The sequence below is a fragment of the Bidens hawaiensis genome, unplaced genomic scaffold (assembly GCF_021521415.1).
Source record: "Bidens hawaiensis isolate Kalapana, Puna unplaced genomic scaffold, B.hawaiensis_p1.1 tig00009361_1, whole genome shotgun sequence".
Lineage (NCBI taxonomy): Eukaryota > Viridiplantae > Streptophyta > Magnoliopsida > Asterales > Asteraceae > Bidens > Bidens hawaiensis.
Genome location: NW_027491690.1, coordinates 808,014 through 829,398, shown reverse-complemented (window position 1 = coordinate 829,398; position 21,385 = coordinate 808,014). Strand labels below are relative to the sequence as shown.

At 34.1% G+C, this 21,385-nt stretch overlaps 1 pseudogene across 1 annotated transcript; it reads left to right on the top strand.

Moving 5' to 3' along the window:
* The first annotated feature begins 6,889 nt into the window (after positions 1-6,889).
* Positions 6,890-19,476, top strand: LOC143532118 (E3 ubiquitin-protein ligase ATL6-like; annotated as a pseudogene). Its single transcript, XR_013135121.1, has 5 exons — positions 6,890-6,971; positions 7,437-7,576; positions 8,438-8,558; positions 12,584-12,645; positions 18,151-19,476. The product of XR_013135121.1 is annotated as an E3 ubiquitin-protein ligase ATL6-like (transcript).
* The last annotated feature ends 1,909 nt before the right edge of the window (positions 19,477-21,385 follow it).

Sequence of the window (21,385 nt, the reverse complement as noted above, 5' to 3'; positions counted from 1 at the left end):
AGCCATCGGATGTCTTGAGCACTTCGCATCTCAAGCTCTAACCTTGATCACCTTCAAAATGTTAATAAAATACGTCAGCAACGAATGCTCGTGAATATGCTGACGCTAAATATATTTTCCTTTACTTAATCACCCCTCGAGACTACGTAGGTCTTGGCCCATCGTGGCTTAGGAATAATCAAATTAAAACAACACAATTCATAAACTCGAGTCTCTACACTCGAAACCCCAGCAGACTCCGCAGCATCCGACTAGTTGAGTACCTATGCGTATACACAAGGTCATACTCTCCGCAGGCAGCGTAATTGTGACCAGGTGTGATGTGCCCATCACATATGTAAGGATCCAGACAAACGTACACGATAGCCTGAGGCCAGTGTTTATACCCTTGTTTATAAATGTTTTAGAGACACTTAGTCTCATGTAAACCTTTTCATTTAACACGTTGACTCGTTTGAAAACAAATTTGTAAAGTTGGGGTGTATTCACCTTTTCGATTTGGATCGGCTTCAAACACCGTCCGAGGGTCTTTCCCGTTGCGATCTCGCACCTATAGTACGAGTATAACCTTTTGTTAGTCGGATATACAATCCGGCTTAAGACCTTTAGTCTTTTATAATCTTTACCTCAATTATTTTACTTTAAAACTTTTAGTTAAAAGTATTCTTATAAATTAAAAGTCTTTCTTTTAATTTATATTATAAACATTTAGTTTATTTATAAAACCCTACGTTTATTTTTTTCTAAGAAACGTATTTTTTTCTTTTATTTATTATTTAAGAATAGTATTTATTACTTAAATAATATTTATAACAAATAAATTACACATATGTATTAATATTCTTTAATTTCTTTCTTTATTTTTCTTTGTTATATTTTCTTTTATCGAGGTATCGAGTATAACCTCGACTTAAAGTTTTAAGCATTTTATAATATTTTATTACTATTCTTTATTTGGGCATTATGTCTACCTTTGTTGGCTTAAGAACACCCTAAATACTCGAGCAGCACTTTAACGCCGCTTCGCCTTCTTTATCTTCTTGTTCAACTCTTTTTCTCGTCACTCTTCCCTTGGCACGCAACACGATGAACACCAATACTTCACCACTCTTCGGCACGCATTACAAGGCTAATCGTCATGATGTCGGGGATGACAATCTTCTTCTTGATTGGGACGTCGGTGGAAAGTGGCACGAATTACGAGGAAACGACACGGAAATCGAGGAACCGAGACATGAACTTTGAGGTAATTGAGGGTATGATTCTTAAGCTATGTGTAGTGGAGGGGCTACAATTGGGGGAGAATTGTGACACGTGGCGCCCAGTCAGCATAGAGTGGAAATTTGTTTTTGGGGTGTAATGGTGTAGGGACTACAAGTTGGGCCGACCGTGTGTTTTTTTATTATTTTCTTTTTATAATTAAACTAATTAAATAAAAACCAATTTATTTAAATAATTAAATTAAAATGCATTAAAATTAAAAAGAAATACAAAAAAAAACATAACTAAAAAAAATACATAACTAAAATATTAAAAAACATAACTAAAGAAAAAAAAACATAACTAAAAAAGAAACTAATATCCGTAATATTCGCAGCATTTTTTCACGTCGACGTTGCATCAATAATTCGGCATCCTTGTGAAACCCCTCCGATTTGAGGGATTCGTAGTCGTCTTTCATTTGTTTTAATTCGAATGTATGGCTCAGCTTTTCTTATTGTTTGTTGGATGCTCGAATGTCGGCTCCAATTACGGTGGCATTTGTTTCCAAACGTCCGACCAACTCGTTTATTTCAATGGGCTCCGTATTGAATCGTGTTGACGACGAACCTTCCCCCTTATTTTTCCTCGATCTCCCGCGTGGTCGAGGCAAACTCCTCTACCTCATCTTCGTCGGGTATATTCAAATCATCGGCTAAATTGACCGTGTCGTCGAGGAAGAAGCTACGAGCATCGGAGGGTGTGTTTGGTGTGCTCGGATTTGTCGACGACGATGTCTTCGACGTTTTTGAAGGCCGGGATTAGCCGGCTCGTCGGGCAGCCGGAACGGTTGGTACCACATTCCATTTCGAGCAACGACGTAGCTTTTCCCAAAAACTCAAATACTTGAACGGTTTCCCGGGCCGCTCAACAGTGTGACCCTGAACTCGAAAGTCGCTCAAGGCTTGACCTATAATGTCGACGTCGTTATTTCCGCTACGCCAGCCGGACCCCTTCAACCGGTTAATTATCTCTTCAAATTTTTGACAATCGGCGTTAAGCCCCTTCCAGTGGGCTTGAACCGCTTCTTTTCCCCAGTAGTCTTCAGGTTTACCGGTTATCGCGAGCCAAGCTTCAAATACTTTCTTCCAAAACACCCCGGTGGCTTGAAAGTTAGCTACAGATAAATTTATTTGTGACAATTAGTATATATTTGAATAAACACTAAATACATTTTTAATAAATATTTAATATTAAAAAACTTACCGACGTCGGGATCTTCCGAAATGTTAATCCAAGCCCTTGCAAGGGCCACCTCCTCCTCCTCGTTCCAATGCTTATATAGATCACGTTGCGCCATCGTCTCCCCCGGTTGTTTTTTTTTGTGTTTACGGGTCGGCTTTTTGCTTGAACCGGAGGCCCTTGACGTTTGCGTATCCGGTACCGACTACGGTGGTGTAGACCCGAACGCCGGCATTGTGTTTTGGGGGCTGAGAAAGTTGGCGTACATGTTTAGGTTCGGGTCGGAAAGTTGATACGGATAGCTCGGTTGGTTCGGTTGGCTCGGTTGGTTCCATTGTAAGTTCGGTTGGTTCGGTTGGCTTGATTGCGAACCATACGTTTGACCAAAAGCAGGGAATTGGTAGTTCGATTGGTTCGGTTGACTCGATTGCGAACCATACGTTTGACCAAAAAGAGGGAATTGGTAGTTCGGTTGGTTCGGTTGGCTCGATTGCGAACCATACGCTTGACCGAAAGTAGGGAGTTGGTAGTTCGGTTGGTTCGGGTTGTTTCTATGATTCATTTTGTTTATTTTTTGTAAGAAATTGGGTATGATTTGTGTATAAAATGGATATAAAATAGAGAAGAAGGGTGTATGTTTTATATATATATATATATATATATATATATATATATATATATATATATATATATTGTTTATTTATTTATTTTTTAAAAATTTGACCGTTTTCACAACGGTCATTTTATTAATTTATTATTATTTTCTTCTTCAACAGGGTGACAAATACACCCCCCCCCCATTTTTGCCCAATTATCGCCCGGGGGGGGGGGGGCGGGGAGGGGGGGGGGGCGGTGTTCCACCAAAAAATCGCCCCAAATTCGCCCAAAGTGTCGCCCAGTACACTCAGCCTTATAGCTTAAAGAGATGTCAGAGAGAGAGAGAGGGAGAGAGAGAAGATCATATTTTTGGTGTGTGGAATGGATGAACCCAACCTTGCTATTTATAGACAAAACCAGGAGGGGCATTGCGATACGCGATGGCCTTTGCTTGGCCCGTCGCGTATCGCGACGTAGGTCCGCCACTCACCATATAGGTCAGCGTGGCGGACGATGTGCCACGTGCCTTGTTGTCAGACAACCCATCGTGATACGCGATGGGTTTCTCTTATGATCCATCGCGTATCGCGATTGGTCAGGAAATCAGAAATTTCATTTTAACCCTAAGGTTTGGAATTTGACAGTTTTGATCCCTTGACTTTGGAAACTTGATGATTTAAACCCGATATTTTCAAGATGTTACAATGTATTACTAAATTAACTTTTAAAATTACTTTGTTGAATGTTTATCATAGGTTAGTGAATGTTTAACATGTATTACAAAAACTTAATTTACAAAGACTAAGGTTTGGTTGTAAAATAAAATAAATACAAACAAATTAACTTTTAAAATTACTTTGTTGAATGTTTAACATAGGTTAGTGAATTGGAGAACCGTTTACCACACGGACGAAAATTACAGAAAAATGCAAATATAAAATTAAAATTTTACGTGATGTCAAAATATCATTTTGTAAAAATCTTATGTTTTGTAATGAAATTTGATTATGATTATTTAGTATTTCATATTAACTTTCAGATCACGAATAAACACCTTAACAATCTTTTCTCATATAATAATATCTAGATAATTAGAGACTGTTAATAATATAATCGTAAGAAATTCATAAATAGTTTAATTGAGATAAATAATAAATAATAAATAATAAAATATGTTGATTTTGAAAACGAAAAGGTGACCCGATACGTTTACCATTTATGGGCAAACCGGTCGGTTTTAAACAATTGGAAATCCAAGGCTACCTTTCTAGATTTACCAATGTCAAACTTTAAAAACTTTGAAATCAAAAGACTCATGTATCATTCTAAGTAGTACCATTTGAGCCACACAAAGTTGCTCATATTTCTAAAATAATAAATATAAGAAAAACATGTAATAAAAAACCATCTTTCTATATAATTAGTACCTGCAGTTGACGTTGAATTGATGCACATATTTTAAGTTTGAAGTTGCCCATTGCCTGGTAATAGAAAACTGTAAATGAGTTCAACTAAATTCTCAAAATTAATGATATCATCATATAACATATCCAAATATGTGAGCAAAGATTTTGATCCATGGGAAAACTTTGCTTTAGGAAACTTGCTAAACAAATATAAGAATAAACCAAATAAAGTGCATATAATATAGTGTGTGTGTGTGTGTGTATCTATAATATATATAAACGAAAACAAAAAATCTTACGTGTCGCGATGTGGTCGCTCCCCCTTTTTTTGGAGTCACCAGATTTGCTTGATTTTTAAATGGAGTCTTCTCATGCATTTGACCCGGATTAATGGATATGGGTCTTACCAAACCCAGATATTCCTTAAACGGGTTATAACATCTCCATAAATAAAAAATTATTTTCACCAAATTATTGATGTAAAAATCCTATAAAATATTATATACTAAAAATTAATATCTTAGTATATTTTAAAAAAGATATATATATTATTTAAATTAAAAAGCCAATTTGATAGTAAAAATAAATAAACGGGTCTTGGGTCTCATCAAACCATAAGTATATTATTAACTTTCATAAATATTATTTATAATTAAAAAACCAATTTTATAGTAAAAGAAATAAACGGGTCTTGGGTCTCATCAAAACCATATAATTTTTAAACCGAGTTATAACATCTCATTTATTTGTCAAACAATTTATCATCAAACAATAAGTATATTATTAACTTTCATACAGTATCAAAATATAAATAAAAAAAATAAATAAATATTAGAACAAATAATATAAAACAACCCCCGTAATACGGGGGATAAAAACTAGTGTATATATATATAGAGAGAGAGAGAGAGACTTACTTGAAGATTATTCATAAAGAATTCAATTGCAGCATTTGTTTCACAAGGTCCATTCTGCACAAGAAACCAAAAAGAACATAAAGATAATAAAATTTTGAAATACAATTAAGTTCCAAACAAAAAATATGAATCAAGATGGAACTGTTTTTGTTATTATAATCGAATGATACAACCCAACATGACTAATAGATACAGAGGGTTATGCGCACCATAACCTTTGCTATGAACTAATGGAGATATCTGTGGCATCCCATCCAAATGGGTCATCTTCACCAACTTCGCGTGCCTACTACATAACAAAAAAGAAAATGGGTCATTTGGTTATTTACATTACATACATATACAGAGGGTAGGTTATGGGGTCGATGATGGAAATGGTGTGAAGAATTGCCTACTCATTATGTATGTTATATATTGATTGGACAATAGTTTATTTTTGTTAAAGTTCGTAAAATAGAAATTGTTATAAATGAAATTTAATATTAGACGTAACAAGATGCATAAATCAAGGCAATATATTTATAGATAATAACTGAATATAGATTAGTAATAATTTAGGTATAATTATAAATTTGAAATGATATCAATTAGCATATAGTAGGTAACTAAATATTTGACTAAACAATATTTTTGGTAAAGAATTAAAAACGAATGTTTAGTTTTGGTATTCATTATATAACTTTTGAATTTCTGGAAATAAAGCAATTATGCATTCAATTTCTGAATAAGCTTAACATAAACTGACCAGCATTTAAAATTTTGGCATACCTGTCAATCTCCAAAATTACCCTTTCAAATTAAACTTTTTATTTTTTTACTACGTGTTATACCACACGTTGCACCGGAGAGACCTACATGATTAAGAGCAATAAAAAGAGCATGAAAAAAAACATAATATACATAATCACACTTTCGATTATAATCTATACTTCAAAATACTCCATCTTTGACTTTTGTTATCACAATAAAATCACAAATTTTAGTTTGTTTAATCACAAAATATTCGTGGCAACCAATTGAACTAAATTAACATTGTATTTAACTTGTACAAAAACCCAAAATTACCCTTGCTGTTGACTATTATTTGCAGGTTGTGAATTTTGCTGAGAGATTATTAAAACAAAATTGAAATATACAAAATCATAATTTTGCAGCAATAAAAATTCAATAAATAAACTTTTTCTATTCAATTTCTAACTAATTCAAAAATATAAACTCTTTGAATTCATTTTTTCACTGATATGGTTTTCTTGATATACATGATTGTTCATGTTTGCTATATATGACTATCTCAAAATTATCATATACTTTATGTTTTATAGATAATTGAGTATATCGATGGAATAATTTATTGATTGAAAACTAAATAATTCAAACGATTTAATCCACAACAACGAATTTCGGATTAACAATATGCCCTTCGAGTAACAACCTCTAATTGCTATACTAACTTTCATACATAAACATAATCGATTAAAAACTGAATAATTACTTATTCAATCGATTGATTAATTTATAGATTGAAAAATGAATTATACTTACCAGGAAAAGGAAAATGGTGCGAATATAAACTTGAATCCGACGGTGCAATTGGAAACAGAGGCAGATGGTGAGATTGAAAACATGAAGCAGATGACGAGCCAATGAATTATTTACATTTTAGATGAAGAGAGTGAGTGAATCATGGTGAAAGAGTGATGATGAGCCGATAGAGATATTGGAGATTTTAACACTGTGTTTCAGAGTCTCATTTAACGAGGGGAGGGGAAGGAGGAGAAAATGTTAAAATATCATGTTACATAGTTTTTTTTAAGGAGAGAATGAGCGGGAAGGGGAGGGAAAATACTAGAAAATTTAAACATATATTCATCCTCCCAAATTAGAGATATTAGAAGAGAAAATCTTTTTAATTACTAAATTACCCTTAAAACTAATTTTATTTTAGTTTTACTTAAAGGGTATGATAGTAAAACTATAACTTTCTTTTCTTTTCTTCTCAACTTGGGAACACATGAAATATGTAAATTCCTTGATTTTCCTTTCATTCTCATTAAACTCGGGAACACAAAAAAAGGGATTTCTTGCAATTGTTTGTTCGGACTTGGTGTGCCGGAGCTCGTCGTCATCGCCGGCGTCGTTGCCCTTGTTTTCGGCCCCAAGAAGCTGCCGGAAGTCGGTCGGAGTATTGGCAAAACCGTCAAGAGCTTCCAACAGGTACGTCACTTTTATATACTCCTATCTTTTTACTTCTTCATAGATATATTATTATTGTCACCAATTAGTACTTAGGACTTTGAATCTTAGTTAAATATTTTGTTTTGTTTATTTTACATGTAACATTATAAATAAATTATTATTTTCATTCTTTAATAATCTTAGGCGAATTACTTGCTTTGAGTCTTTTCTCCACAGTTTCCTTATTAATTTACTTGCTTGTTTGCTATTGATAATTCCATTTACCATTTGTATCACTATCACATAATGATGAGCGTGTATTTCGTAATACGTAGGCTTCAACATTATTAGGCATGTAACCGAACCGAACGAGCACAAATGAGGGCATGCTCTGTTCATTCATTTAACTTTAACCCGACACAAACATATGATCGAACAAATTCATTTTTTCATTAATCAACCCTTTTTATGTTTATATGTACATAATATAACTACTAATGTATTTTTTAAAATTCAAACGGACAAACAAACATATACAGACAGACATTAATGAACGAACAAAACATGTCTTCATGTTCGTTCGTTTAATTTGATGAAAAACATTTTTTTGTTCATGCTTGTTCGTTTATTAAGTAAACAAACATAAACGAACTTCATGTTGAACAAACAGTTCATGAACGTTTAGTTCTTTTACAAGCCTAAACATCATGGTTTGATTTGACAACCTTAAATATATTCACTCTAATTAGCAATACAGTTATTTTGCCCGTCATTCCTTCTAACCTTGATTTGAAGCTGTATATTTTTCAAGAAGAGATGATATTCAGACCCGTTTAAAACTGAACCCGGTTACATATCTGGTCTAAGTATGATTTGATTTAAGTATGTATGTATTTGCAGGCAGCAAAAGAATTTGAAACCGAGTTGAAAAAAGAACCTGAGACACTGGGAGAGTCTTCAGATGTAAGCGCTGTGAACGAGCAAAAACCTGAAGACACGAAAGTGCCAACCACAAAAGATAGTTTGTAGTGATGTTTTTCGTAGCATTGTTGTAACATGTTTTAATGTTCGTTTGATAATATTTCAACTCGTGGTGTTTGATAAAAGTATGTTAATGTTTGAGCAGTCGTTTTTGATCAGGTTTCAGCTGATACATATATATTTCGACTGTTTTCCGACAACCTTTATTATTAGCTAATCAGACAATTCATGTATAAATAATCCCGTCTAAAGTAAGATTTTGTTGATACTTTCAATTTTCAACTTAATAGAACATTTTTTAAATATGATTTGACTGTCTCCAGCTCCAAGTTTATTAAACGAGCAAAATTTAATTAGTATTTTTATTCTTTTTTTTTATATATAAAAAAGTTGTGTAAAAACAGTAGTATTTTATTAAAATTGGTTATCAAAATGAATTTACATAATTCAACAAAATATGAAAACTTTGATAAGAGAACTTGGTTGGTGGTGCATTCTCTCTAGAGTTCAAGGTTTATTTCATAGTCTAATTGGGTATTTGTTTCGTTGAAAGAATTAAAGCCTCTTGGGTCAATGACCACAAACTTGCAGCAATATGGCTACTCCAGCCATTGCTGGTGACAAAGGTGGACCTCGAAAACAGTGGTGACGCTCTGTAAGCTATATTAAAAAAAGTTAACAAGTTAAAATGTTCGTCACAGTCTCAACACAAATTTTTCCGCGTGCATTGCTCGACGAATTCGGTCGGTAAAGCCCAAGAGTTGTAGTGGTGAGTCAACGCGAATTCGGCCGGTTTTGGCGGTAGCGTATTATAGAAAAAACTTAGATCAATCAATCAATCAATCATACCCAGTGAATTCTCACCAATAGCAAAGCTATAATTAGGTTCTGGGGAGGGTGGCATGTAGGCACACCATTCGGTCGGTAAAATTCAGGCGTTAGTAAAACCCGAGCGTTGCTGCAGCGAGTGGACGCGTATTCAGTCGGTATCGGTTACCTCCGTAATGGTACCAAACATAAAACCAACAAACAGTTTCATCAAGTTAACGTATAAAAAGATTATTAACATATAAAAAAGTTAAAATATTTAAAACGATGTTTATTCTGTTGGTAAAACCCGACCGTTGGTAAAACTCAAGCGTTACGACAACGAGTCTACTCGAATTCGGTCAATATCGTTTATGTTCGGCACTAGGGGTGTTCATCGGGTCAACCCGATCGGGTTTCGGGTTAATCGGGTCGGGTTAGTCGGATTTTCAGTAAAAAATATCTATCCTGCAACCCGACCCTATTAAGGTTCGGGTTAGTCGGGTTCGGGTTATTCGGGTTTCGGGTTAGTTGGGTTAATCGGGTTAACCGTGTTACTTTATAATTTTAAGTTGTTTTTTTTGTGTTTGTAAGTTATAGGTTGCATAATTTCTCATTCCACTCAATTTTCAATTTCTTTTACAAGTAATTATCTTATAATTACATATATAGGCATGTAAACGAATCGAACCAACATGAATAAAGGCATGTCCGTGTTCGTTCATTTTACTTTTAACAAACGCGAACAAATATTTATGTTCATGTTCGTTAGTTAAAAACTAAACATGTTCGTGTTCGTTTATTTAAAATCTAAACGAATAGTTCACGAACATAATTAAACAAAGATAAATGAACATGAAGGAACATACATGCACATGCATTAACAAACACAAACATACATAAACGAACTTAAATGAACGCATTTAAATAAACACAAACAAACAAATATAAAACATATTTGGGTGATATGATATCTAAATGCAAATAATATTTAATAATTTTCTATTAATATGTAAACGAACATGAATGAACGATTATAAACGAACGTTCACGAACATAAATGAATGAGTGAAACATGTGTTCATGTTCGTTCGTTTAATTAAAAGAACACAACATAAATAAACTTTCCGTCTAACGGTTCATGAATAAGTAGAATAATTAACTCATCTATAAAGCTTACAATATTGTCTTTATAGTGCTTATTTCACATTTTCATCATTGTATTTAAAGTTAAGTATTACCACCAATCGGGTTATTCGGGTTAACCCGAAACCCGACTTTTTTCCAAAAATAAACTCGAACTCGACCATATTAACAATTCGGGTTAACCTGAATAACCCAATTAATACTTTTTGACCCTATTTAACCCGACCCGAATTAGCTTATTCGGGTTCGGTTCGGTTCAAGTTAATCGGGTTCGGGTATTTTGAACACCCCTATTCGGCACGGTATAAACAACATTGGTGAAACCTAAGCGTTAAAACCTAAAAAATAAAATCATCAAATCTATAATATATATAAACGAAAACATAAAAATCATACGTGCCGTGATGTGGTCGCTTCCCCCCTTTTTTGGAGTCACCAGATTTGCTTGATTTTTAATGGAGGCGTCTCATGCATTTGACCCGAATTCACGGGTATGGGCCTTATCAAACTCAAATATTTCTTAAACGGGTTATAACATCTCATTAAATGAAAAACTAATCTCACCAAATATTTGATATAAAAATACTATAAAGTATGGATATACTAAAAATTAATATATGATTTATTTAAAAATATATATATTATTTATAATTAAAAAACCAATTTTATAGTAAAAAAAATAAACGGGTATTGGGTCTCATTAAACCCATATAGCTTTTAAACAGGTTATAACATCTAATTTATTTGTGAAACAATTTATCATCAAACCATAAGTATATGATTAACTTTCATACAATAAAAAATAAAAATTCAAAAAATAAATAAATATTAGAAACAGATAATATAAAACAACCCCCGTAGTACGGGGGATAAAAACTAGTTAACATATAAAAAGATTAGCATATGAAAAAAAAATATTTAAAACAACATTTATTCGATCGGTAAAACCCGGCCGTTGGCAAAACCCGAGCGTTGTAGTACATGGCGTTGAGGTAGTGAGTCGACGTGATTCGATCGGTTTCAACTACATTGGTTACAATACCGAAATTAAAAAAATTAATATTAATAATCAAACTGGATAAAAGCCATTGCGACACCAAATTCCTCTTTTAATCTATATAAATAAATATAAACAGATAATAGATAACAAGTTAGATCCCATGCATGTTAAGTTTAGAAAATTACATGAAGTGTTTATAGTGGGATACTAGTGGGACACCACTTATAACATCTTAAATGGATTTGATGTAACAAATAACTTTAGGGATTGCATGGCGTTTAATTTATCTTCAACAATTATTTAAAATGAATATGTAAAGGATGTTTAGATCCATCTATGTGGTCATTAGTTAGACAACTTAATATTTTGATTAAGAGAATAAAGTTATACTTATTATTTATGGAGTGTGTAGTAGTCAAGCTTCATAAACAGTTTGAATCAAACTCTGTCTGTGTTTGTATAAAGAATGTCCTTAAGTTTGAGTTTTATTTACCAAACATAAGTCATCTCGTTAAACTAAACTAATGATTATTTATATATGATATTTATTTTTATTTATCTTTCTAGAAATTATGATAAAAATAAATAAATAAATAATATTTTATTATACAAAAAATATGATAATAAAACGACTATAAAAGACAATTATATGCATATAAATTTGTTAATAAACAATAAACACGTTAAGCCTGAGCCTACTCAAATTTGAGCTTTACACGGAAAGTTCAAAATTAAGTGAGGTCAAGCTCTAAGGGTGTGTTTGTTTGACCTCTTAATTGGGTCTAGGTCTGGCGGAATCAGATTTCAGATTGTTTGTTGAAGTAAAAAATGATATCTGAATGGTTCGGTCCTTTCCGAACCAGATATAAAATAAGGACGTAATTGCCCTTTCTCCTTGTGGCAACCATCCTCCCTTGATCTCCAAGCGCAAACAGGTATGTTTTTTTGTTTCTCTACTCGATTTCGTCTCTTATATTTCCCCACACTCATCGATTCCTGTCTCACGGGTTCAATCGGCTAGGCCTAAAAGCTAGGATGTGTGGCTCAAACGGCTAATTGATGTTCAATTTAGTTGATTCTTGATTTTGATTTTATTTTTTTTAACTTTGTAGGTTTTGTCAACCAATTAAAGTTTGATATGGGAAGATTACAGGACGAAATTGATGCTCAATTGGTTTGTATCTTATATATAGAAAGCAATTACAATTTGCGTTTGTGGTCGGGTCAGGACGGGTTTATGTATTCCCAACCCCGGACCCGATTATTATAGCCCGTCCCAAACCCGGCCCAAAACCCATCGGGTATCAAGCATACTTGCAGGTTTCAGGTATCTATCGGGTTTGACAAATGACCATTATGTTATCTTTTGCTTCTATTGTCTAAGAATTATCAAACTGTAACGAACGGTTTGGTTTACGGTTTATAACGAAAATCGGTCATATAAACCAGACCGGACCGTAAGATTGCATGATATATGTATTTAATTATCAGTATTTTATAACATGGGCTAAGTTTAGTAACTTGGGAGCATTGTTTGCAGAAATTGCAGCTTACAATCTAGGTGGGTTGTTTCTAATTAAAGTGTAAAGGTTTTTCTATTTAATCTCATCTAGCATTGTGTCTTCTTAAAGGTTTTAAATCAATTGCTTATATTTCAACAACTTATACTAATATATTTCAAGAGCTTGGTAATCTTTATCTTGATTGGCATATACAAGTTTAACTGATATTATATTGGTGATGAAGCATCAAGATTAATGGCTAACTAAAACTATCAATTTTGGTTTACAAATATTTTTTCGTTTGTGATGGCCGATTATTTTAATCAACATAATATATTATGTGTTTTTATAGATGCATAACTAGTCCAAACCCTGAAACCAAACCGTTAGTAACGGTTTGGTTTGGTTCAGTTTTTATTTTCAACGGTCCTGTTTCGGTTTTCGATTATCAAAAATCGTCAATAACAGTTTGCTTTATTTTATGCTTTTACTTTTATAGTTTATGTTTGTCGCATATGTCGTTATCTGTTATGATAGAGGTGGAATGGTTTTGTGTTTCCAGCACAGGGAAGGTGGAAGTTTCCCATGTTTGTTTTGTTCAAAAATCTCGATTTTTTGCATTTGGTTAGTCAGATTTTTAATAAAAGCTTTCTGCAATTTGTTAAATTGTTAATTCATTTTACATTGTTCTTTAGTTATGCATTTATTATATGGCAGTAACTAGTATGATGCAATAATCATCTTGAGAAGTAAACTAGCTTTGTTTGAGATATCGGCTCAAACAAAGATTTTAGCAGCATGCCTTGTTCTTGTTTAAAGAGTTTTTAAGGAAAAAATAATATTGCCTTGCAGTCTCAAACAAATTGTTAGCAAATTGTGCAACTAATCTTACACATTAGATTCAGGTCAGGCTAGCCCGCCTGTGTTGGTCAGCTCGCGCATGCAGGTGCAATACAGCTCGCGTGTGTGCAGATCAGTTTATGCTTTATTTTTTGGTAAATTAGTTTATGTGACCTATTTTATACACGCTGACCAAGTATATACTAACTTTATGAGGTCAACTGACTTCAATTAGAAGTTCAACTGATATAATTATTTTAATATTTCTGATGATTACTGTTTGCGTAATAATATTTGTTTATATCCCAATTACAGGATAAGCTACACAAATGAGGAGGTAATGTAGCGGACATATTTGGACAACCTGATGTGCTTACATGAAGGAGATCGTTCAAGAAGGACATGCCATACTCGTCAATAACAATGTCATTAAAAACATTCTTTCTAGTAGTGTTTGGTATATTTGTTGACAATCTAATCATTTCTTTGTTCTTTTAGATTTTTAAGCCTTGTTATGTTTGTTGAGATATAGCTCAAGCCTTGTTTAATGTTTAGGGGGTTTTGTCTACTTGTGTGTGTATTGTTAGTTATTTGTGTTAGTGTCGTGGTGAAATATTTTTAATATGTTTTTGGTTGATTATAATAAAAGTTTGTTTTAATATGTATTTTGATTGGTTATAATGACAGTTTGGTCATTTAGTTAAGTTATTAAGGGCACTAACTAAACGAATATATTTTATTCAGCACGAAATAGTTCAGAGGGGTAAAATAGTCATTTTGTACAGCCATTCAGATGTCCAACCAAACAACACTTATTGGTTCAACACTTAATGGCTCATATCCTCTTAATCATTCAGACCTCTTTATGATTCAGCACTTGCCAAACAGCCCCTAAGTCAAGTTTTAGCTCTCCTAAATTAAAACAAGACAGAATTACAAAGATTGTCCTTTATGTTTGTATCAAATTTCACTCACTGTCCTTTATCTTAAAATTGATATGTTTTTTTCTTTACGTTAAAAAATCTAACAGTGTTTGTCCTTTAGTCCTAACATCGTTAGTTTTTTTCTTTAAATAATGTCACGTGACTTGCTCGGGTAAATTTGTCATTTTACTCATTCACTTAAAAATATTTTAATAAATAAACAAAAAACAAATTAAATAACTTAAAGTATATAAAATCTCTCCAAGCAACCTTTCGATTATCAACAATCCCCTCAATTATAATCGAATCCCTATCTGGGTTTTGGTTAATTTGCTTAACTGGGCTTATTCAATCAATTTCATAATAAAATACAGTAATCAAAGTGGACGGTGGGGGGCTATACGATCGGGATCCTCAACAACTGCCGCCATCACTAGCTGCCGTTAGGTTTCACCGGAAACATGCATTCGAGAAATTAGCTTCATATTCCACCGTGTGGCAGCTGCTAGGGCTAAACCCTAGCCGCCACCTATTTTTCGCCTACAAAACCCCAACATTCACCGCTGTACCACCACCCTGGAATCTTGTCGTCGTATGTGCGATGGTCGCATCATCTGAAAATCACACTCAACCACAACGACATGACGAGATTCGGTGTAGATCTGGACCTACGAGGTCAAACCAGACGCGAGGTCGTGTTGGTAAAAGGAAACCATGGCTCTGAGCCGCCGCCAACGGAGACGGTGGTCATCCTCCTCGAAAGTATCTCTATCTCTCTCACACACACGTATGCGACGGTGAGTACACGTGGTAGTGGCGGTGGTGACTGATGAGGAGTGAGAGTGGCAGTGAGGGGTGTGATGGTGGCAGCTGCTGCTTATGTGTGAGCAAGAGTGAAAATGGGATGATGATGATATATTTGTTTTTTTTTTTGTTTTTCATTTTTTTTTGTTTTAACAGATAAAATGACTAATTTGCCCTCATGTGCAAGTCACATGACGTTACTTAACGAGAAAAACTAACGAGGTTAGGGCTAAATGACAAACACTGTTAGATTTTTAAACGTAAAGGACAAAACATATCAATTTTAAAGATAAAGGACAATGAGTGAAATTTGATACAAGCATAAAGGACAATCTCTGTAATTTTTTCTTAAAACAAAGACAACCAAACTAGTCTCTTAAATCTTTTTCACCATTTTCTTCTTATAGATATTAGACAGAATTACAAATTTTGTCCTTTAAAAAAGCCAAATTACGGTTCGTGTCATATTTTTAGTTTCTTTGCAGGCGGTGTACTTTAAACTTTTTTTTCTACACGTTATGTTTTTTACGCTAACTGAGTTAGAAAAACTAAGTTAAGTATGACATGTGCCAGACATGTGATGGGCATAATTGTAATTTTAATGTATCCTTAAATTGAAAAAAAAAGAAAAGAAAATATATATAAGACATCCCCCCCCCTCTCTCTTCTTTCTCTCTAAGCCACCACCATCACCATAGATTTCGGCCACCTCGTTGCAGATTCCATTCAACCCACCACCACCACCACCTCCTCTCCATACCCCCCCTACTCTCCTCCCTAATATCCAACCTCCTACTCCCCACCATCGCCGTCAACAACCCATCTCCAACCACCACCACCACCACCACCATCTACTCTCCATCTCACAAACCGCCGCCACACTTTCCGTTCACATTTAATGATGATTCCTTAATCGGTACAAATATTAAAATACTACAACGTTGCCGGCAATGATGTGGACTATTTGGAAGCCATAGAACACCATACCTCATCTTCATCGCCACTACAACCACTGCCCGTATATCTCCACACACACCACTTATACCTTCCGCTTCAATACTTGTACCATGCTTACTCAAACTCACCCTAACACTCACTCCACCCCAGTAATCTCCTGCAGCTACCCACAAACCCATAAACTCAAACCCCACTATTTAAACCCATCAATTCACAATCGTTTTTCACAAATTAACAACACAAGAATCAAATTCACGCAATTAAACAAGTGGGTTTGCCTTCAAATTTGCAGGAGTTCATTGGATACTCGGGAATCAGAAAACCCTAATTTGGATCAAGAAAGTAGTATAAAAATTGACGGTGAAATGGGAAGTAATGGTGGTGGTGGTGGGGCGACGTCGCCGTCTCTTCTCATCCACAACAACAACCATCCTTCTTCTTGTTCGCTAGATCTGGGATGTTTTTTTTCTCTTTTCTAGATCTGAGACAAATCGAAACAGTGGCGGTGGATGGGTTGGAGGTGGCCGGATCCGGTGGTGGTGGATGGGTTGGAGGTGGCCGGATCCGATGGTGGTGGTGATGGTGGTGGCATAGAGAGAGAAAGAAGAGAGAAAGAAGTGGGAGATGTTATAAATTTGCAGGTGTTAAATCAATGAATTGAATTGAAGATTGGAGAATTGGAATTAAGGTTCTTGTGTAGATCACAATATACCTCTTTTTTAGGGTTTTAATTTCTGATTTTGAAATGAAGAAGAAGATGATGAAGTTGTAGGTACAGACGAAAAGACAAAAATGCCCTCACATGCGTCTCACGTGAGGGTATTTAACTGATTTTTTCTAACCCAGTTAGCGTAAAGGACATAACGTGTAAGAAAAAAATGTTTAAAGGATACCGCCTGCAAGGAAACTAAAAAAAGGACGCAAACCGTAATTTGGCTTTTTTTAAAGGACAAAATTTGTAATTCTATCTAGATATTATTTGTGTGTTTAATAAGAGCATTCACATCAGGTCCTCTAAAAACTTTGTGAGAGAAATCTCTAAAAATTTTTAGAGAATGGTAAGTGGTTGTGAGTAGATAAGAGATAAAATTTAAAAATATCGGTAAATTTTGAGTAAATTTTGGAGAACCACTGTTCATCCTCTATTTATTTGTACAGAGAGGATGAACAGTGGTTCTCCAAATTTACTCAAAATTTACCGGTTTTTTTAAATTTTATCTCTCCTCTATTCACAATCACTTACTATTCTTTAAAATTTTTTAAAGATTTTTTCTCATAAATATTTTAGAAGATCTGATGTGAATGCTGTAATAAAGTAGAATACCTAATAAATTTGTAATTAAATATAATATTTTTGTGTTTAGACATAATACATTCCCAATACTAAATAAAGCGTTAATAATTGATGAAAAGGTTCCTTCACCCTTTTATAATGATGTTACAAAAGTAGCAGCCATGACCATGAGCCAACCATTTAAGACCTCCATCTTAAATTATTCAATCCACATGTTAATTCTCTCTCTCCGTTGAGTCAAACCATTAGGACACAGAGTCTTCGTGTTCCTATTGTCCCTCAATAACAACCCTAATTTCATCTTCAGTTTTTGAACAATCATCATCAGCTGAAATGATTTCAAATCAAATAACCAAAAGCTGGTACACTATTCACTGATTCAACCATTATTTGTACTCCAATTATTATTACCACATGTCAGTCTCAAAATTCACCACCTCCACCTTCTGGGTACCCGTACGGTGATTTTAACCCTTCAATTATTACCATAATTGTTATTCTTGTAGCTGCTTTATTCTTGATGGGTTTCTTCTCTATTTACATCTGCCGCCTTCGTGGAGCGCTTTCTATCCGCCGCGTGACGGCTGCGTCACGCGGACTGGACTCGTCTGTCATCGAGACGTTTCCGACCTTCGTTTACTCCTCTGTAAAAGAACACACCCGTTTGCCTCAACGAGTACGAGGACGAGGAAACACTCCGGCTGATCCCCAAGTGTGATCACTTGTTTCATCCGGAGTGTATCGACGCCTGGTTTGAAAACCACGTCACCTGCCCCGTCTGCCGGGCCAACCTCGTCCCAGATTCAGCCGAGGCAGGTGACGGGGCTCGGGTAGCTCGGTCGGGCGATGATGATTAGCATCGCTCGACCGACGCTACAGGAGATGGAAACGTGAACGTCAACGACGACCACGTTTCCATCTCCGTTGTAGAAGAAGTCAACGCACAAGATCCCGCTCCAGCGACTCTGGCGACTCAACCAGTACCACCAGAGTCGCTGAACCGGGACCAGAGTGTTAAATAAAACCGGCCGCCGATATTTCCTAGATTATTCGACAAGTTCCGGTCTCACTCAACCGGACACTCACTTGTTCAACCGGGCGAGAATTTGGACCGGTTCACGTTGCGGTTGCCAGTGGACGTAAGAAAACAAGTGGTGAACCGGGCTCTGTTGAACCGGGTTGGGAGCACGACAAGAATGGTCGGAGAAGGAAGTGGGAGAACCGGGTACCGGACCGCGGGAGCAATAAGTGGGCGGAGAAAACCATATAAACGACTAGAAAGCTTAGACCGGGTGGTGGTGAGATCAGAACGATGGGTTTTATCACGGGCACCATCGTTTTTGTCACGGGCGTTATCGATTAGGTCGCCGAGGATTGTCACCGGAAACGGTGAGGGGTCAACGTCGTCAACGACGCCGAAGGGGTCCAAGACGGAAGATAAGATTCCGTTAAATAACCTCGGACCGAAAAGTTGTTGAGTCGGTACTAAATTCTCTAGCAATAGTGTTAGTGTTTTATTACTTTGTCCGCTCCAATAAATTGACTTTACTTTAGTTATCTTTACTTGTTGAATATAAATTTAAATTTGTTATTAACTTTCCAAATAACAAAAGGCTATTGCTACGTTAATTGTAATATGTTTTCTGACATGATCATATCTTTCTAAATTTTCTATACGTTTATTACATTCATTGGTTTATACTATATGGTGATTATTCAAAGGGATTTTAAGTATTCAATCAACAACTGATCAAGTCAAAAACCATAATTTACTTACGTTGTGTAAATGGAATATGACATATTCGGTTTCGTTTATATTTTTATTAAATTAAAATAATTATTCAATTTGGTTCGGTTTTTATTCAAGAAATTTAAATTCGTTGTAACGATGAAAAAACCAAATATATGTATTTATTAAGCTATTTTCTTGTTTATATAGCTACTGCCATTTGTACAGTACATATAGATAACTGAATTAATAACGCTTGTCTTATTAATATTTAGTTTTAAATGGAAATCAATTCGAATTCGATTTATGTTTTTGGTTCGGTTTTAACAATTTAATTTCGATTAAATTTGATTGAAAAATGATCAAAATTGAGAAATTTGAACAGATGAATATTGTATAAAATATTAACACCCATGATTATTGTGTATTTTAAGTGTTATAATCAAGTTCCTTGGAATAAAAACACAATGTTTATTTACTAAGTATTAAGATATTAAGATTAGCGAAAACCATTTTAGGTACAGTTCGGTATGCAGGAATAAAAAACGAAAGATAAGATTCCACACAATGTTTAATTACTAAGTATTAAGATTAGCGGAAACAATTGTAGGTACAGTTTGGTATGCAGGAATAAAAAACGGAACATAAGAATCGGTTAAATAACCTCGGACTGAAAAGTTGTTGTCTCGGGCACTAAATTCTCTAGTAATAGTGTTAATGTTTTATTACTTTGTTCGCTACAATAAATTGACTTTACTTTATTTATCTTTTACTTATTGTTGAATATATATAAATTTGTTATTGACTTTCCAAATAACAAAAAGCTATTGTTACGTTAATTGTAATATGTTTTCTGACACAGCCATGTCTTCCTAAATTTTCTGTACTTTTATTACATTCATTGGTTTATACTATATGGTGATTATTCGAAGGGATTTTAAGTATTCAATCAACAACTGATCAAGTCAAAAACCATAATTTACTTACGTTGTGTAAATGGAATATGACATATTCGGTTTCGTTTATATTTTTATTAAATTAAAATAATTATTCAATTTGGTTCGGTTTTTATTCAAGAAATTTAAATTCGTTGTAACGATGAAAAAACCAAATATATGTATTTATTAAGCTATTTTCTTGTTTATATAGCTACTGCCATTTGTACAGTACATATAGATAACTGAATTAATAACGCTTGTCTTATTAATATTTAGTTTTAAATGGAAATCAATTCGAATTCGATTTATGTTTTTGGTTCGGTTTTAACAATTTAATTTCGATTAAATTTGATTGAAAAATGATCAAAATTGAGAAATTTGAACAGATGAATATTGTATAAAATATTAACACCCATGATTATTGTGTATTTTAAGTGTTATAATCAAGTTCCTTGGAATAAAAACACAATGTTTATTTACTAAGTATTAAGATATTAAGATTAGCGAAAACCATTTTAGGTACAGTTCGGTATGCAGGAATAAAAAACGAAAGATAAGATTCCACACAATGTTTAATTACTAAGTATTAAGATTAGCGGAAACAATTGTAGGTACAGTTTGGTATGCAGGAATAAAAAACGGAACATAAGAATCGGTTAAATAACCTCGGACTGAAAAGTTGTTGTCTCGGGCACTAAATTCTCTAGTAATAGTGTTAATGTTTTATTACTTTGTTCGCTACAATAAATTGACTTTACTTTATTTATCTTTTACTTATTGTTGAATATATATAAATTTGTTATTGACTTTCCAAATAACAAAAAGCTATTGTTACGTTAATTGTAATATGTTTTCTGACACAGCCATGTCTTCCTAAATTTTCTGTACTTTTATTACATTCATTGGTTTATACTATATGGTGATTAT